Genomic DNA, 14783 nt, shown 5'->3' on the forward strand with positions numbered 1-14783 from the left:
GCTTATTTGTATTAATTGTTAGTGCATGAAATTATGCATTTTAAAAAAAAGTTTTTAATCTACAGGTAACTTAGGCTTCAAAAGAGCTCGCCAAAACTCGACTTGAAGTTAAGTACCTTCTCAAGTCGAAAAGCAGCTATCCCGTAATATTTGCATCGCTGTGACGAACCAGAGATATGGCTTGAAAACGTACCTCAATCCAGGGATGAAAGGTGTCATTTGCTGCTGGGTTAATTATATAATTAGAAGATTGAAATACTGTTAGTTTTTAATTAAAGGTCCAATGCAGCCAGTTTTCTCATTATCAAATCATTTCTGGTAACAATTAAGTACCTTACTGCGATTGTTTTAAATTAAAATGGTACAAAAAAAATAGCTTCTTAGCAAATTTCTCAAGCAATAATTTTGCTAGGACTGTCTGACAGTGGTTTGAGTGGGGAGGGGAAAACTAAAAACTAGCTGTTATTGGCAGAGTGGGTTTGGAACTCTTTCTTATTGGTGTATTAACTAGTTTTACCGCCTGGTGATGTACACAGGCAGACCAAAACAGGCTTAAATTTCAATCTGTCTTAATTCCCTTTTAGTGTAAGCTGTTTATCATTAAAAAACATTTCTAAATCCACAGTGTTATTCCAACTTCAGTGTGGAAATATATAAAACAAGGAAATCATGTTTGGCTGCACTGGGTCTTTTAATCTGGCTTTTTAGTCAGCATGCTAGGCTAGCTATAGTCCGATTAATCAGGCTGTAATATAGAATGAATTGGTGTGTATGTACAGCCTGAGATATTTATTCCTTACAACCCATAATGTTGAATACAATTACATGTAAACTTACTCAACTGGTTGTCTGTGAAGTTTGTCCTTCTGCTGCTTGAAATTTGAGACAAAATATCCAGAGGGAAATATTTTTTACCCAGCTTTTTATTAAGCCGGTAGGTATATGGTTCGGTTCGGGACCAAGGTAAAGTTGGTTGATATTGGACATTTGAATTTCAATCTTTAAAAGCTGTCATAAAGGCAAAGGGTGGATATTTGAAGAATCTCAAATATAAAATCTATTTTGATTTGTTTAATACTTTTTTGCTTACTAAATGATTCCATATGTGTATTTCATAGTTTTGATGTCATCACTATTATTCTACAGTGCAGAAAATAGTACAAATAATGAAAAACCCTTGAATGAGTAGGTGTGTTCAAACTTTTGACTTGTACTGTATAACAAGCTGAACCAGGTGTCGTGGCATTTAAGTGCTTCCCTATTTGGCCACTAGATAGAGCCAACGCACAGTCACATATTGGTCTTCTAGCACTGTTGCCATAGCCTTTAGTGTGTACTGCATGTGTTTGTGGTGTGTACGTACTTTCAATAGTATGCCAAATTCACGATAAAATAAACATTTACCTTTCTATATTGTTATGCCATTCATTCATAATAAATAAATGACAACATCCAAATGTAAATGTATATAATTCATATAATGAATTTGGCTTACCATTTATAGTGCTAGTGTGTACATACTTTCCCATTGTATTGTAGAATTATGAATACCAGCATACTAAGGGAAATATAAATATAAATATTGGCCCCGTCGAAAAACTTGCTGCTTTGTCCAATACCTTCTCTCTCCAGTGCTGCCAGGTGCATTGTGGAGCCATGTCCGTGACATGCACACAGAAGTCAGCTTGTCAATATTGTATGCCTTGAGGGGAGGAAGAAGTTCAGGAGTAATATTACAGGTACAATCCGTAGCCTCAATTACTTGTCAACAGTTTGGCCAAATAACACTTGTTTGTTTGGGGGGACTGAGGGGGAGGGTCATTCCAAGTGAAAAATCAAAGAAGAGAGATATTGGAGGTTTTTCCTTTGATTCAGCCATGATTGTGTATGTGCTTTTACTGTATTTTTGTCTCGAAACAAAGAAAAGCTACTGAGTGAGTGCAGCCCTAAGGCTACGCGCTATATAGCTGCTCTTATACTACTGCTGCTGCTTCTGCTGATGATGGTAATCTTTACTGACCTTTAGGAGGAAATATGTTCCACAGCTACACAACAAGCATAACTCCCCCACCCCCCATTACTGATTGTAAAGACATATAGGTCAACAACGAAATCAAGGACATCTTCATACCACCATTTAACTCAACACGCAGAATATTTTCTATCATTGGTGGCCAATTTCTTTTTGACAATTTGAACAAGATATACCACGGAAAAACTGACAATTATTTGACATTCTCTCTCAAATTACTTTTGAAAGAGATATTTTCACAGGTGCAATGTACTGTAGACATATTGGTGCAAACCTTTTGGATCAATGTACTGTCGACATATTGGTGCAAACCTTTTGGATCAATGTACTGTAGACATATTGGTGCAAACCTTTTGGATCAAAAGACAAAGATGAGATCTGTGTTATGTCTGCACATCAAGCCTTCAGTCATGGTGAGTCAAAACATCACCTTTGTAAACAAATCCTGAGCAGAGAAAAACATCATGCATCAAAGCTGGGATCAAATGACTCAATCAAAGCATCTGGATACAGTATGTTACAACAAGTGATGTATATAAACCCTGGATTGCTGATGCTATGTATTGGCCATAGCCATTGTGGGCAGTAGTGTTCTGGTCTGCATCATCCCCCTGGAGTTTCTGTTATGGTAGTGATAAAGGATGTATGTTTACCAATGGCTAATTTGGGAAGAAGCGTGGACATATCAATAACTTTGCTCATTACTCGTGTGTGTGTGTGTGTGTGTGTGTGTGTGTGTGTGTGTGTGTGTGTGTGTGTGTGTGTGTGTGTGTTTAAGTACATGCGTTTCCGGGCATACAGTGCATATCATAAGTATTCACCACCTTGGGTTTTTTCACATTGTTGCATTACAAAGTGGGATTGAAATGTCAAATTTCTTGGTTACATAGGTATTTCCCCCCTTTGTTATAGCAAGCCTAAATAAGTTCAGGAGTCAACTTGTGCTTAACAGATCATATAATAAGTTGCATGGACTCAATCTGTGTGCAATGATAGGGGTTAACGGCATTTTTTTTTACCCCAGACATACAAGTAAGCATTTCGTTGGACGATGTACACCATGTGTATCCTGTAAATAGGACTAATAAAACTTCGTAACTTCGTTACATTCGTAACCTTGAAACTATCTGAGGTCCCTCAGTGTATTTCAAGCACAAATTCAACCGCAAAGGCCAGGGGGCTTTTCCAATGCATGGTAAAGTTATTGATTAGGCTTTTGATTATGTATCAATACACCCAGTCACTATAAAGGGGCCAGCGGAGTATAAGACAGTATCATCTGTATATAAATGGATGAGAGAGCTTCCTACTGAAAATTGAGAAGAGCGTGGGGCCTAAGATTGAGCCTTGGGGTACTCCGTTGGTGACAGGCAGTGGCTGAGACAGCAGATTTTCTGACTTTATACACTGCACTCTTTGAGAGAGGTAGTTAGCAAACCAGGCCAAAGACCCCTCAGAGACATCAATATTCCTTAGCTGGCCCACAAGAATGGAATGGTCTACCATATCAAAAGCTTTGGCCAAGTCAATAAAAATAGCAGCACAACATTACTTAGAATTAAGGGCAATGGTGACATCATTGAGGACCTTTAATGTTGCAGTAACACATCCATAACCTGAGCAGAAACCAGAATGCATACCAGAGAGAATACTATAGACATCAAGAAAGCCAGCCAGTTGATTTTTCCAACATTTTTGATAAACAGGGCAAAATAGAAATAGGCCTATAACAGTTAGGATCAGCTTGATCTCTTTAAATAAAGGACGAACCGCAGCTGCCTTCCAAGCAATGGGAACCTCCCCAGAAAGGAGAGACCGGTTAAAAAGGTTGGAGATAGGCTTTGCGATGATAGGGGCAGCAACCTTAAAGAAGAAAGGGTCTAAACCATCTGACCCACATGGTTTTATGGGGTCAAGTTTCAAGAGCTCCTCTAGCACATCAGACTCAGTGACTGCCTGCAGGGAGAAACTTTGTAGCGGGGCAGGGGAAAAAGAGGGAGAAGCATCTGGGATAGTCGCATTAAAAGGGGTGGGAGATGAGGAAATGTTGGACGGGCAAGGAGGCATGGCTGAGTCAAATAGGAATCCTGACTTAATGATAGGGTGATTAGTGAGCTCAGCCATGTGCTTCTTGTCAGTAACAACCACATCCTCAACTTTAAGGGACATGGGCAGCTGTGAGGAGGGTTTATTGTCCAGGTCTATAACTGTTTTTCATAATTTCTTCGGGTTATACCCACAGAGAGAGAACTGCTCCTTAAAGTAACTAACTTTGGCCTGCAATTCTTGCGGTGGAGTAACTCTGCAAGATCACGGTCGAACCTGTTTTTAATTCTCATTTTCTTTATGTGGGCGTGTTTGTTAACAATACCACAGAAAATATCAAAAAAGAAAGTCCAAGCGGATCAAGCTGACTCTGTACCATTTTACAGAGGCCAGTTCATGAAGAAGGCTTGCTCATGAAAGTTTTTTAGCAAGCGTCTATGTCAAAGACATAGCTGCAGTTGTCACTGACTAGTTAGCTATTCATTCCCCAGTGCACAAACAATTTTTGTACTTACAGCATTCATATAAATACATTTTTTATCAGGTTTTTGCTTTTGGCAGAACTTGTTTTTTTATTGTCATTTTTCCACAAAACTCAAGAATGCAACCGTTTTTATATGTCAAATTGTTTTGTGTTCTGGTAAAAGACTTCATTGGAAGGCTAAATATAAGGGCTGGACATGCAGATAAATGAAAGTCAGATAAATGAAAATACGATTTTTGCTGGGATCTCTGGACTGATAGAACAAGTCAACTCTGTGTCCCTTCTGGGGTGTACTGATTTAGAGGGTATGGAACGATAGAAAAAGACGGGGTGTCTTGTAACATGTAATAGGAACGTCGTCATTTAAGCTAACTCTGGGCATATTCTCCGACATAAACAAACCTACTCATGTTTTGAGTCATTTTCACCCATTAACACGGACATTCCTAGGAAGGTGAAGTCATGCGTCCTCCGAAACATGACCCGCCAAACCACGCTTCTTAAACTTCTTATGGTTGGGGGCAGTATTGAGTAACTTGGATGAATAAGGTGCCCAGAGTAAACTGCCTGCTACTCAGGCCCAGTTGCTAATATATGCATATTATTAGTAGATTTGGATAGAAAACAATCTAAAGTTTCTAATACTGTTTGAATGATGTCTGTGAGTATAACAGACCTCATATCTCATTTTACCTACATGACAGTTGGAAGGTGAACATTGGCTCCAGTCTGAGTTCCTGAGCTCTCTGGAGTAGGTTTTCATCAAGGATCTCTCTGTACTTTGCTCTGTTAATCTTTCCCTCGATCCTGACAAGTCTCCCAGTCCATGCCACTGAAAAATCTGCACAGGATGATGCTGCCATCACCATGTTCACCGTAGGGATGGTGCCAGGTTTCCTAGACGTGACAATTGGCATTCAGACCAAAGAGTTCAATATTGGTTCCATCACACCAGAGAATATTGTTTCTCATGGTCTGAGAACCCTTTAGGTGCCTTTTGTCAAACTCAAAGCGGGCTATCATGTGCCTTTTACTGAGGAGTGGCTTCCGTCTGGCCACTCTACCATAAATGCCTGATTGGTGGAGTGCTGCAGAGATGGTTGTCCTTCTGGAACATTCTCCCATCTCCACAGAGGAACTCTAGTGCTCTGTCAGAGTGACAATTGGGTTCTTGTTCACCTCCCTGACCAAGGCCCTTCTCCCCCAATTGTTCAGTTTGACCGGATGGCCAGCTCTATGGAGAGTCTTGGTGGTTCCAAACTTCTTCCATTTAAGAATAATAAAGGCCACTGTGTTAATGGGGACCTTCAATGCTGCAGAAATGTTTGGGTACCCTTCCCCAGATCTGTGCCTCGACACAATCCTGTCTCTTCGATCTTCGGACAATTTCTTCCACGTCATGGTTTGATTTTGCTCTGCCATGCACTGTCAATTGTGGAACCTTATATAGACCGGTGGGTGCCTTTCCAAATCATGTCCAATCAATTGAATTGACCACAAGTGGACTCCAATGAAATTGTAGAAACAGCTCAAGGATGATCAATGGAAACAGGATGCACCTGAGCTCAACTTCAAGTCTCATAGCAAAGGGTCTGAATACTTATGTAAATAAGGTATTTCTGAATTTGTTTTTTTATACATTTGCAAAAAATTCTATAAAACGTTTTTTGTTTCGTCATTATGGGGTATTGTGTGTAATTGATGAGTGAAATCAATTTTATTTAATCAATTTTAGAATAAGGCTGTAACGTAACAAAATGTGGAAAAGTCAAGGGGTCTGAATGCACTGTACCTATTATTGACACTCCATTTGAACCATCTCAAATGAATTCAAGGCTTACAGAGATGGGTGCTTCAGCCAGCAAGTAATTTCCAAGGAAAATACTACTACTCTCCCCACTGAATCCATTATTATATATTTTTGTTGTTGTACTTTTCCCCCCAAGTCCGTGATATCCAATTGGTAGTTACAGTCTTGTCCCATTGCCACAACTCCCCTATGAATTTGGGAGAGGCGAAGGTCCATGCCTCCTCCGACACACGCTTCTTGACACTGCTCGCTTTACCCGGAAGCCAGCTGCGCCAATATGTTGGAGGAACAATGTCCAGCTGGCGACCGTGTCAGCTTGCAGGCGCACGGCCCGCCACAAAGAGTCGCTAGAGCGCGATGGGACAAGGAAATGCCGGCCGGCCAAACCCTCCCCTACCTCCCCTGTGCCGCCTCATGGGTCTCTCGGTCACTGCCGGCTTTGACACAGCCTGGGATTGAACCCGGGTCTGTAGTGACACCTCAAGACCGCTGCGTCACTCGGGAGCCCCACTGAATCCATTTAATACATTACTAAGCCAATTACCAGCACATTGTTGAGCCTTAAATAGCTGACTGAATTAAGGGACAGAGATAGGAATGAAGGAATGAATGACAAACCAAACCCAGTAATAAAGTTACTTATTAACTTTCTCTTTCTTAAGGCTATGTATGGAGCAGTCAGTGACATCTCCTTTAACCTTTAGCACAAGTCGCAGTAGGCTATTTAAAGGCTAAACAAGGGGACAAAACACCTGTAAATCTTGAAGCTTCTGTAATCCACTTGGATATCAACAAATATTGTTTGTCAGGTATGTAATATAAATTATGTGTTAATATTCGTATGGAGAGGGAGTTAGCTATACTTTTGAGTAATGTCAGTTATAAGCATGCAGTGGTCATATGACCACGGTATATTGTTGACCTAGAAAGGACTTGATGTACCCTGTCTGTATCACGAGACTCAACATTTAATCTGGAGATTCCCTCTTTTATTTTCAGAATTTGTTTTGGAAAATGTTTATGAGCAATATTAAGATAATCAAAACAATACTTGTGGTGACAACCTTGATATAATGTAATTGTTACTGTCAACCTTGGTTGATTGTGGGTTGTTATTGAAAATGTGTCACCCCAGTGGTTGTTTTGTCACTGTGTTGAATATCATATTATTACTCTCATCTTGTTTTTATCAACAGGTGTAGTTGGTGCATTAGAATGAGTGTTAATTATGGATTGGACAGTATTATGTAAATTCCATACTTTTCCTTAATTTTGTTAACTCTCATTCTTATGCATAAACTGTTTACGCTATTGAGTCCAAGAGACGACCCTTCAGTCTATCAATGTGTCCAATCCAAGAGCTAGAGTGGAACAGGGCAGATGAGTTTAGTATCTCTGTGTAACATGTAATATGACCATTTTTGTCCCACCTGACCAAATTCACTAAGAAATGTGTGTTATAGATCTGCCATATTCTTTGAAAGCAAGTCTAAGAAGCGGTAGATATTTTCCATGTGCGCTATTTCTATGCTTCCTGTTCTTAAGTTTTGATTTTGCAAATGTTACTTTCGGGAAAATACCAGATTCTAATAGTGTGCAACTGCAGCCTGAAATTCGAGGTGTTACTGCATGTGGCCATCCCCCCGCCCCCACACCATTGGTTCCTGCATGAGCACGACATCTTCATGCTTGTGTGACAGTTTTGAATTTGGGTAAAAAGGTAAATAAAAGTATTATCTGGGGGCGAAGGACTCTAGTTAGCTAGCTAGCACACAGTGTCGCCCCTGCCTGCTGTGTACTGGAGAAAACCGTGCCCGACAGGCGGGTAGACAGTGTCCTTCACTCCCCGCCTGTCGGGCGCAGTTTTCTCCGGTACACAGCAGAGGGGAGACTAGGGCGATACCATGTGCTAGTTAGCGACACTGTATGCTAGCTTGCAAGTTAGCTAGCTAGCATAGTTTCACCACCGCCTGCTGTGTACTGGAGAAAACTGTGCCCGACAGGCAGGGGGTGAAGGACACTGTCTACCAGTCGTCCCCGCTTCCCGTTAGCACAGCAGACTGGAGGCTAGGGTGACATCGTGTACTAGCTAACTCTGTACCGGCGTCCTCCTTAAGACTAGCTGGCTAAGCTAGCACACAGTGTCCTTCACTCCCACCTGCCGAACACCTGCCCTCACCGTCATCAACAGAACTGTAGGAAAACAGTGCCTGACAGTCGAGGGCAATGGACACTGTCTACCACTTGTGTATGGCTAGCTAGTTATCGTTGTCGCCCCCCGCCCCTTCTTCTGAGGGGTTTATCACGGCTGGCATCCAACGTTATTGTGCATTAACGCCCCCCACCTGTCCTAACTTAAAAATGTACCAATAGAAGTATAGAGAGGGGTTCCTGCATGAGCAGGAATGCCCACATGCAGGAACGCCCTGAACTGTGGGCCACAATTCCACCCTTCTCCCAGCTTCAAATGGCAGAAAATACAATATTTTTGGTTATAGAAAATATATTTCGCAGCGGTTTAGATGGTACAATGATTCTCTAAAGTACACTTGCTCATCATGTCACTCAAATCTTCTTGTTTCTGTAGGACCATCATGGAACATCTGGGCTGCAGTGCGATCCTGGCCTTTTGTTTCTGGATGGCACTTATTACAGGTGCACATCCTCCTCGATCAGACCTGGGAGAAAGTCAAGCATTTCAAAGCAACTTCCCGATGGAAGGTGATGAGAACCTTTCCTCAACAAACAGTAAATATTTCACTGTCAACAGACAAATACATGCATTTCATTCGTGTCATTTTCACAGCAAATCCACCTGTATCTTTAATTCGAAGAGGGTTAAATTCAGGGCCGGCGCCAGAACGAATCAGTTGGAGGGGCCTTTGATGTCCGTAGGCGGGCACGTTTTTTCACAAGACCCCGTAGGTGTTCACGCGCTTGGGGGTTCATCTTTTTTTTATTACCGTTTTAGTAAAGACCATAGGCGGAGTTTACAATTTATCCTACCATTTCTATCGATCTGCGTGAAAATTATGACTATTTTTGTATGCGCATTTTCGTGGAACAGTTTCATTTCAATAATAATGTTTTCGTTTCTCAAAAGCATTGACACATGGTAAATAATAACAATTTGAAGTAAAATGATAAAAATCTAAAAGTTAAAATTCAACTAAGGGGAGATCACCAGTCTCTGCCATATGGACACATTAGCTAGGTTTCCATCCAATTGGCGCTAGATTTTCGTGAGAATATTCTAAAATCTGCATAAAAACAATTTGTGAATTTTCCCACCAGAGATGTTTCCATCAAATGTACTTGTTGCAGATAAAAGGCTGTGCGTGATGGCGTAGGGATCAAAATACAGTTTGCCGTAAATTCCCATGTACCAAATAAAAAATACAAATTAAATGGGTTTCCTTCGCATGTGCCCACTCTGGTATTGGCACTCACACATATAACCTACATGATGAGATTATTATAGACAGAAGAGCAAGATTATTTTTATTTATCACACAGCAGGCAAGCATCGATGATAATTTCACCAGAATAAAACCCTCGATATTTATTGGAAAGGAGCATCAAGCTCATCACCTTGCACTTTCACCACCCTGTGAAGTTCATCATCATTTATTTAATCTGTAGCCTAATGAACGGCATGCTTTTCTGATGAGTCGTAGTGGAAGGACCACACAACATGTCATGGCGTAACTCCAAGTTTACTTCGATATGATGGTTATTATATAAATATTTGCAGTAGGCATATAACTTCCATCATTAACTGCCTAGAATACAGTACATAGGCCTAAAGCCGGAAAAAAACCCAGTATAAAATATCCTGATGAAAATTATCGCTATTTCAATCACATTCTACTCCGTCTGTCTGCCTCCCTTTCTATCCGTTTGACTAGCTATTCATCCGCCCTGTCTCTAGCGAACTTGCAACATTGTATCAACTAGCCTATTCTGGGCCATCAGTTTCCCACGCCAGTGACGTTTCCACTGGATATATGGGATCATGATGTTTTGCTCTTTCACACCGAGGCTTGGTGTTTATCAAGGCCGTGAGTGTTGGACATATTTATCAAATACCGAGGAACTATCATTTGCAATGTATGTTAAAACAAATACTTAATTTACAATATGTGAGGTGAATAAAAATGACTGAGAAGCTCCCTTTATTAGTGGTGGATGTGGTGAGTTAAGACAATCAGAAATCAGACATTGCCAAATCGGCACGAGATAGGCCTACTTTTATGCATACACGCAGGCCCGTACTTCCTCGGTGTTATCAGGACGGTGAAACCAGACACATGCTCATTGCTCACGAAGCACTCTAAACAAAAGACAATGACAAGATTGACAAAACCCGTAATGGTTATGAAATCAACCAAAACGTTTTACTCACAAGTGTAGCATGTTGTGAACTCTGCAAACAATGTTTCCCCTCCAAGAATGAGAATGGTAAATTACTGTAATTAATGATTTAACAGAAATGTATGTAACGAAATTAAGTGGGATTAATAGTACATTTACTAGGCCACTGGTGACATGTGATGGAGAATTGATCAACAATAAACCACCACAGGGCAAATAATTCACACAATGAAACAATGAATGGGCAATAATTGGCGGGAGACAGCTGAGCGCATTCTGGAGCGAGACGCCATATCTACGTCACACACCCCTCCCACTTGTTGCAGCATTTGAAGTTATACTCAAGACACATTATCTTCACACATATTTTAGATGCTTTTCACTGACAGCCGCAACTTAATTGGCTAAACATTTTGCCATGTGCGCTGCTCAAATGGCTAGATTCCCAAATAGGCATAGGCCTACACACAAGTGATTTGAAACAATCCACAGCTATATTAAAATAAGCTAATGGTCCTCTGGTTAAGTTATGCTCTCTGGTGTATTTTGAATGTTTTTATTTAGAAAGGAGTAATTACATAATTTTGGCAAAACATGTATTTACTTTAGGGGAAGCCAGCATCTTAACAGTGCCCTGTGCACATGCCAACTTTCCTTTCCAATTTGCGAGAGGCTGAAACCGGAGATCTGTATATAATGACGAGATGCTCATGTCTCAACCCTAACAATGGGAGCTGTTGTCCCAAAGGCGGGAAGGCTAGTGACGATCTTAGGTCTGCATAATTATGTCCATAGCAACCCATTGTGCTTATTCTGGACGTATTCGTGTGAGAGTGAGTCTTCTCGCTTCTCCTCTTCTTCTCTGCTGAATCTCTCACCAGAGAATGCATCCTAGTGAGCGAAACAGCGCCACTGTTTTACTACATGTAGTGTAGTCCATGTATCTGATGCTGTCTGGACAGATAAATGATCAATATTTCAATATTTTATTTTCGATGTGCGAGGTAGGTACGGAACACTAGCCACTTTAATAATGTTTACATATCTGGCATTACTCATCTGATATGTATATATTGTATTCTATACTATTCTACAGTATCTCATTCACTTAATAATGCTTACATATCTTGCATTACTCATCTCATATGTGTATACTGTGTTCTATACTATTCTACTGTATCTTGTCCGTTCCGCTCTGACATCGCTCGTCCATATGTATATAGTCTTAATTCATTCCTACTTAGATTTGTGTGTATTGGGTTTATGTTGTGTAATATGTTAGATATTACTGCACTGTCGGAGCTAGAAGCACAAGCATTTTGCTACACTCGCAATAACATCTGCTAATCATGTGTATGTGACCAATACAATTTGAGTTGGTAGGGCAGGCCAGGCCCCCTATGTCCCGCCCATAACGCCAGCCCAGGTTACATTAAACACCTTCCCAGACTACATATAAAGCTCACTAATTCAGTGCTAAATTATAACACTGTTTCAGTTTACTGGCATATGTTAACCCTTGACATACCTTGACAAGTTATCTTTGGTTTGGTATAGGCTAAATACAGTATTAGTTTGGACAAAGTGAACAAATAACCATGTTCAGTAACTCTTTAATAATCATTCAATTACTATAAATATGCTTATGTTCCAATTTTCACACTAGCATACCACCTAGGGTGCTTGCTCAATACATTGCTTCAATCTATGTAGTATGCTAGTGTGGTGGGTATTTGGTAAATTCTCAGGATATTCTCAGAATTTACCCCATTCTCCTGTCCCCTGCATCCCACAGCTGTCAACTCCACCAAGGCTGTTCCCCCTGGTGAGGACGTTAGCTACCAGACCTGGCCCTACATGGCTGCAGCGCTGGCCTCCGCCCTGACCGTCTCCCTGTTCATCGTGGTGGCCATCAAGTTACGCCTTTTCCACCGCTACCTAGCCAGCTACCACCACTCCTTGCTCCCCGAGGGGGACACAGCCAGCCAGCAGAGCCCAGACGAGGTGACCTTCCCTGGGCATGGCATGGTGGGCCGAGGACGTGGAGGTAATGGGACCCATCGAGGGTTGGATACTGATGACGATGATGGCTTCATAGAGGATAATTACATCCAGGCCAGCGAGAGGGCGAGGGCAGAGAGCCACGAGGACGAAGGGATGGAAGGAGATGTGGTGGAGGATAGTGATGATGATCTTCAGTTCACCATTGGGTGATTTCAGGACTGGTTGAAAATGATTATTTACTGTTGATTGGGTGACAGTGGTGGGTTCACTTCACAGAGCAGATGCTGTCCAGACCAGACCTGGATTCAAATAAAATGTGTTTTCTTTCAGATGCTCCAGTTGTGCTTAATTGAGCTTGTGTGGCACCTTAAAGTGGAAAAATCCGCCCTCCAGGTGAAACAGGCACTTCAGGCAGTCTCAATCAAACACTCAACGTTTGAAAGAAAACCATTTGTATTTGAATCCAGGTCTGGTGAGAATATGTTGATAGATGAAAGATACTGAGAAATTATCATAGTCCCATTTTAAACAAACAACAACCTATTAAGACTTTATAGAACATTCATCAAGTCTTCATAAATACTACATTGAACAAAAACATAAACGCAACATGCAAAAATGTCAAAGCTTTTACTGAGTTACAGTTCATATAAGGAAATCAGTCAATTGAAATAAATTCATTAGCCCCTAATCTGTAGATTTCACATTAATGGGAATGCAGATATGTTGGTCACAAATACCTCATACAGCGCGACATCTCCTTCGGAGAGAGTTGATCAGGCTGTTGATTTTGGCCTGTGGAATGTTGTCCCACTCCGCTTCAATGGCTGTACAAAGTTGCTGGATATTGGCGGGAACTGGAACATGCTGTCGTACACGTCGATCCAGAGCATCCCAAACATGCTTAATGGGTGGTGTGTCTGGCGAGTTTGCAGGCCATGGAAGAACTGGGACATTTTCAGCTTCCAGGAATTGTGTACAGATCTTTGCAACATGGGGCTGTAAATTATCATGGTGAAATATGGGGTGATGGCGGTGGATAAATGGCATGACAATGAGCCCCATGATCTTGTCACGTTATCCCAAATTGTCATTGATAAAATGTAATTGTGTTCGTTGTCTGTAGCTTATGCTTGCCCATACCATAACCCCCACCACCAGCTTGCGGTACTCTGTTCACAATGTTGACATCAGCAAACCGCTCGCTCACACGACACAATTACACGCCATCTGCCCAGTACAGTTGAAACCGGGATTCATCCTTGAAGAGCACACTTTGTGCACTGAGTGTACCAAACATTAGGAACACCTTCCTAATATTGAGTTGCAACCACTTTTGCCCTCATAACAGCCTAAACAGCATTGTCATGACATGGACTCTACAAGATGTGTCAAGTTGGCTGGATGTCCTTTGATACACATGAGAAACAGTTGAGCATGAAAAACCCAGCAGCGTTGCAGTTCTGGACACACTCAAACCAGTGCCCTTGGCACCTACTACCATAAACCTCTGAATGGTACACATACAATGTGTATGTCTCAATTGTCTCAAGGTGTAAAAATCCTAATTTAACCTCTCTTCCCCTTCATCTACACTACTTGAAAGTGGATTTCAGTGAAATCACTAAGGGATCAAATCTTTCAGCTGGGTTCACCTGGTTAGTCTGTCATGGAAATAACAGGTGTTCCTAATGTTTTGTACACTGAAATAATTTGTAAGCAAACACATACATAAATTATGATATAAATGGTAATTACATCTAATTATGCCTAATAACAGTTTAGAAAAGCACAGGACCCAGAATAGAACCTTGGGGGACACCACCTTACAGGGACACCAACTATACATAGTTGGATTTAACACAATCCAAACTTATAATGGCATGATGTTTGCTTATGAATGATTTAAATGTCAGCCTTATAAAGGTTTTATGACGGCTTCATTAAGACTTAAGAGTTATGTTTAGTTTAAAGTTGGACTTTTCCCAGGTGTGGGACTAAATGAGCCACCCTTTATTAAGGGTGGCTCATCG

The sequence above is a fragment of the Oncorhynchus clarkii genome, chromosome 28 (genome assembly GCF_045791955.1).
Source record: "Oncorhynchus clarkii lewisi isolate Uvic-CL-2024 chromosome 28, UVic_Ocla_1.0, whole genome shotgun sequence".
NCBI classification, from domain to species: Eukaryota; Metazoa; Chordata; class Actinopteri; order Salmoniformes; family Salmonidae; genus Oncorhynchus; species Oncorhynchus clarkii.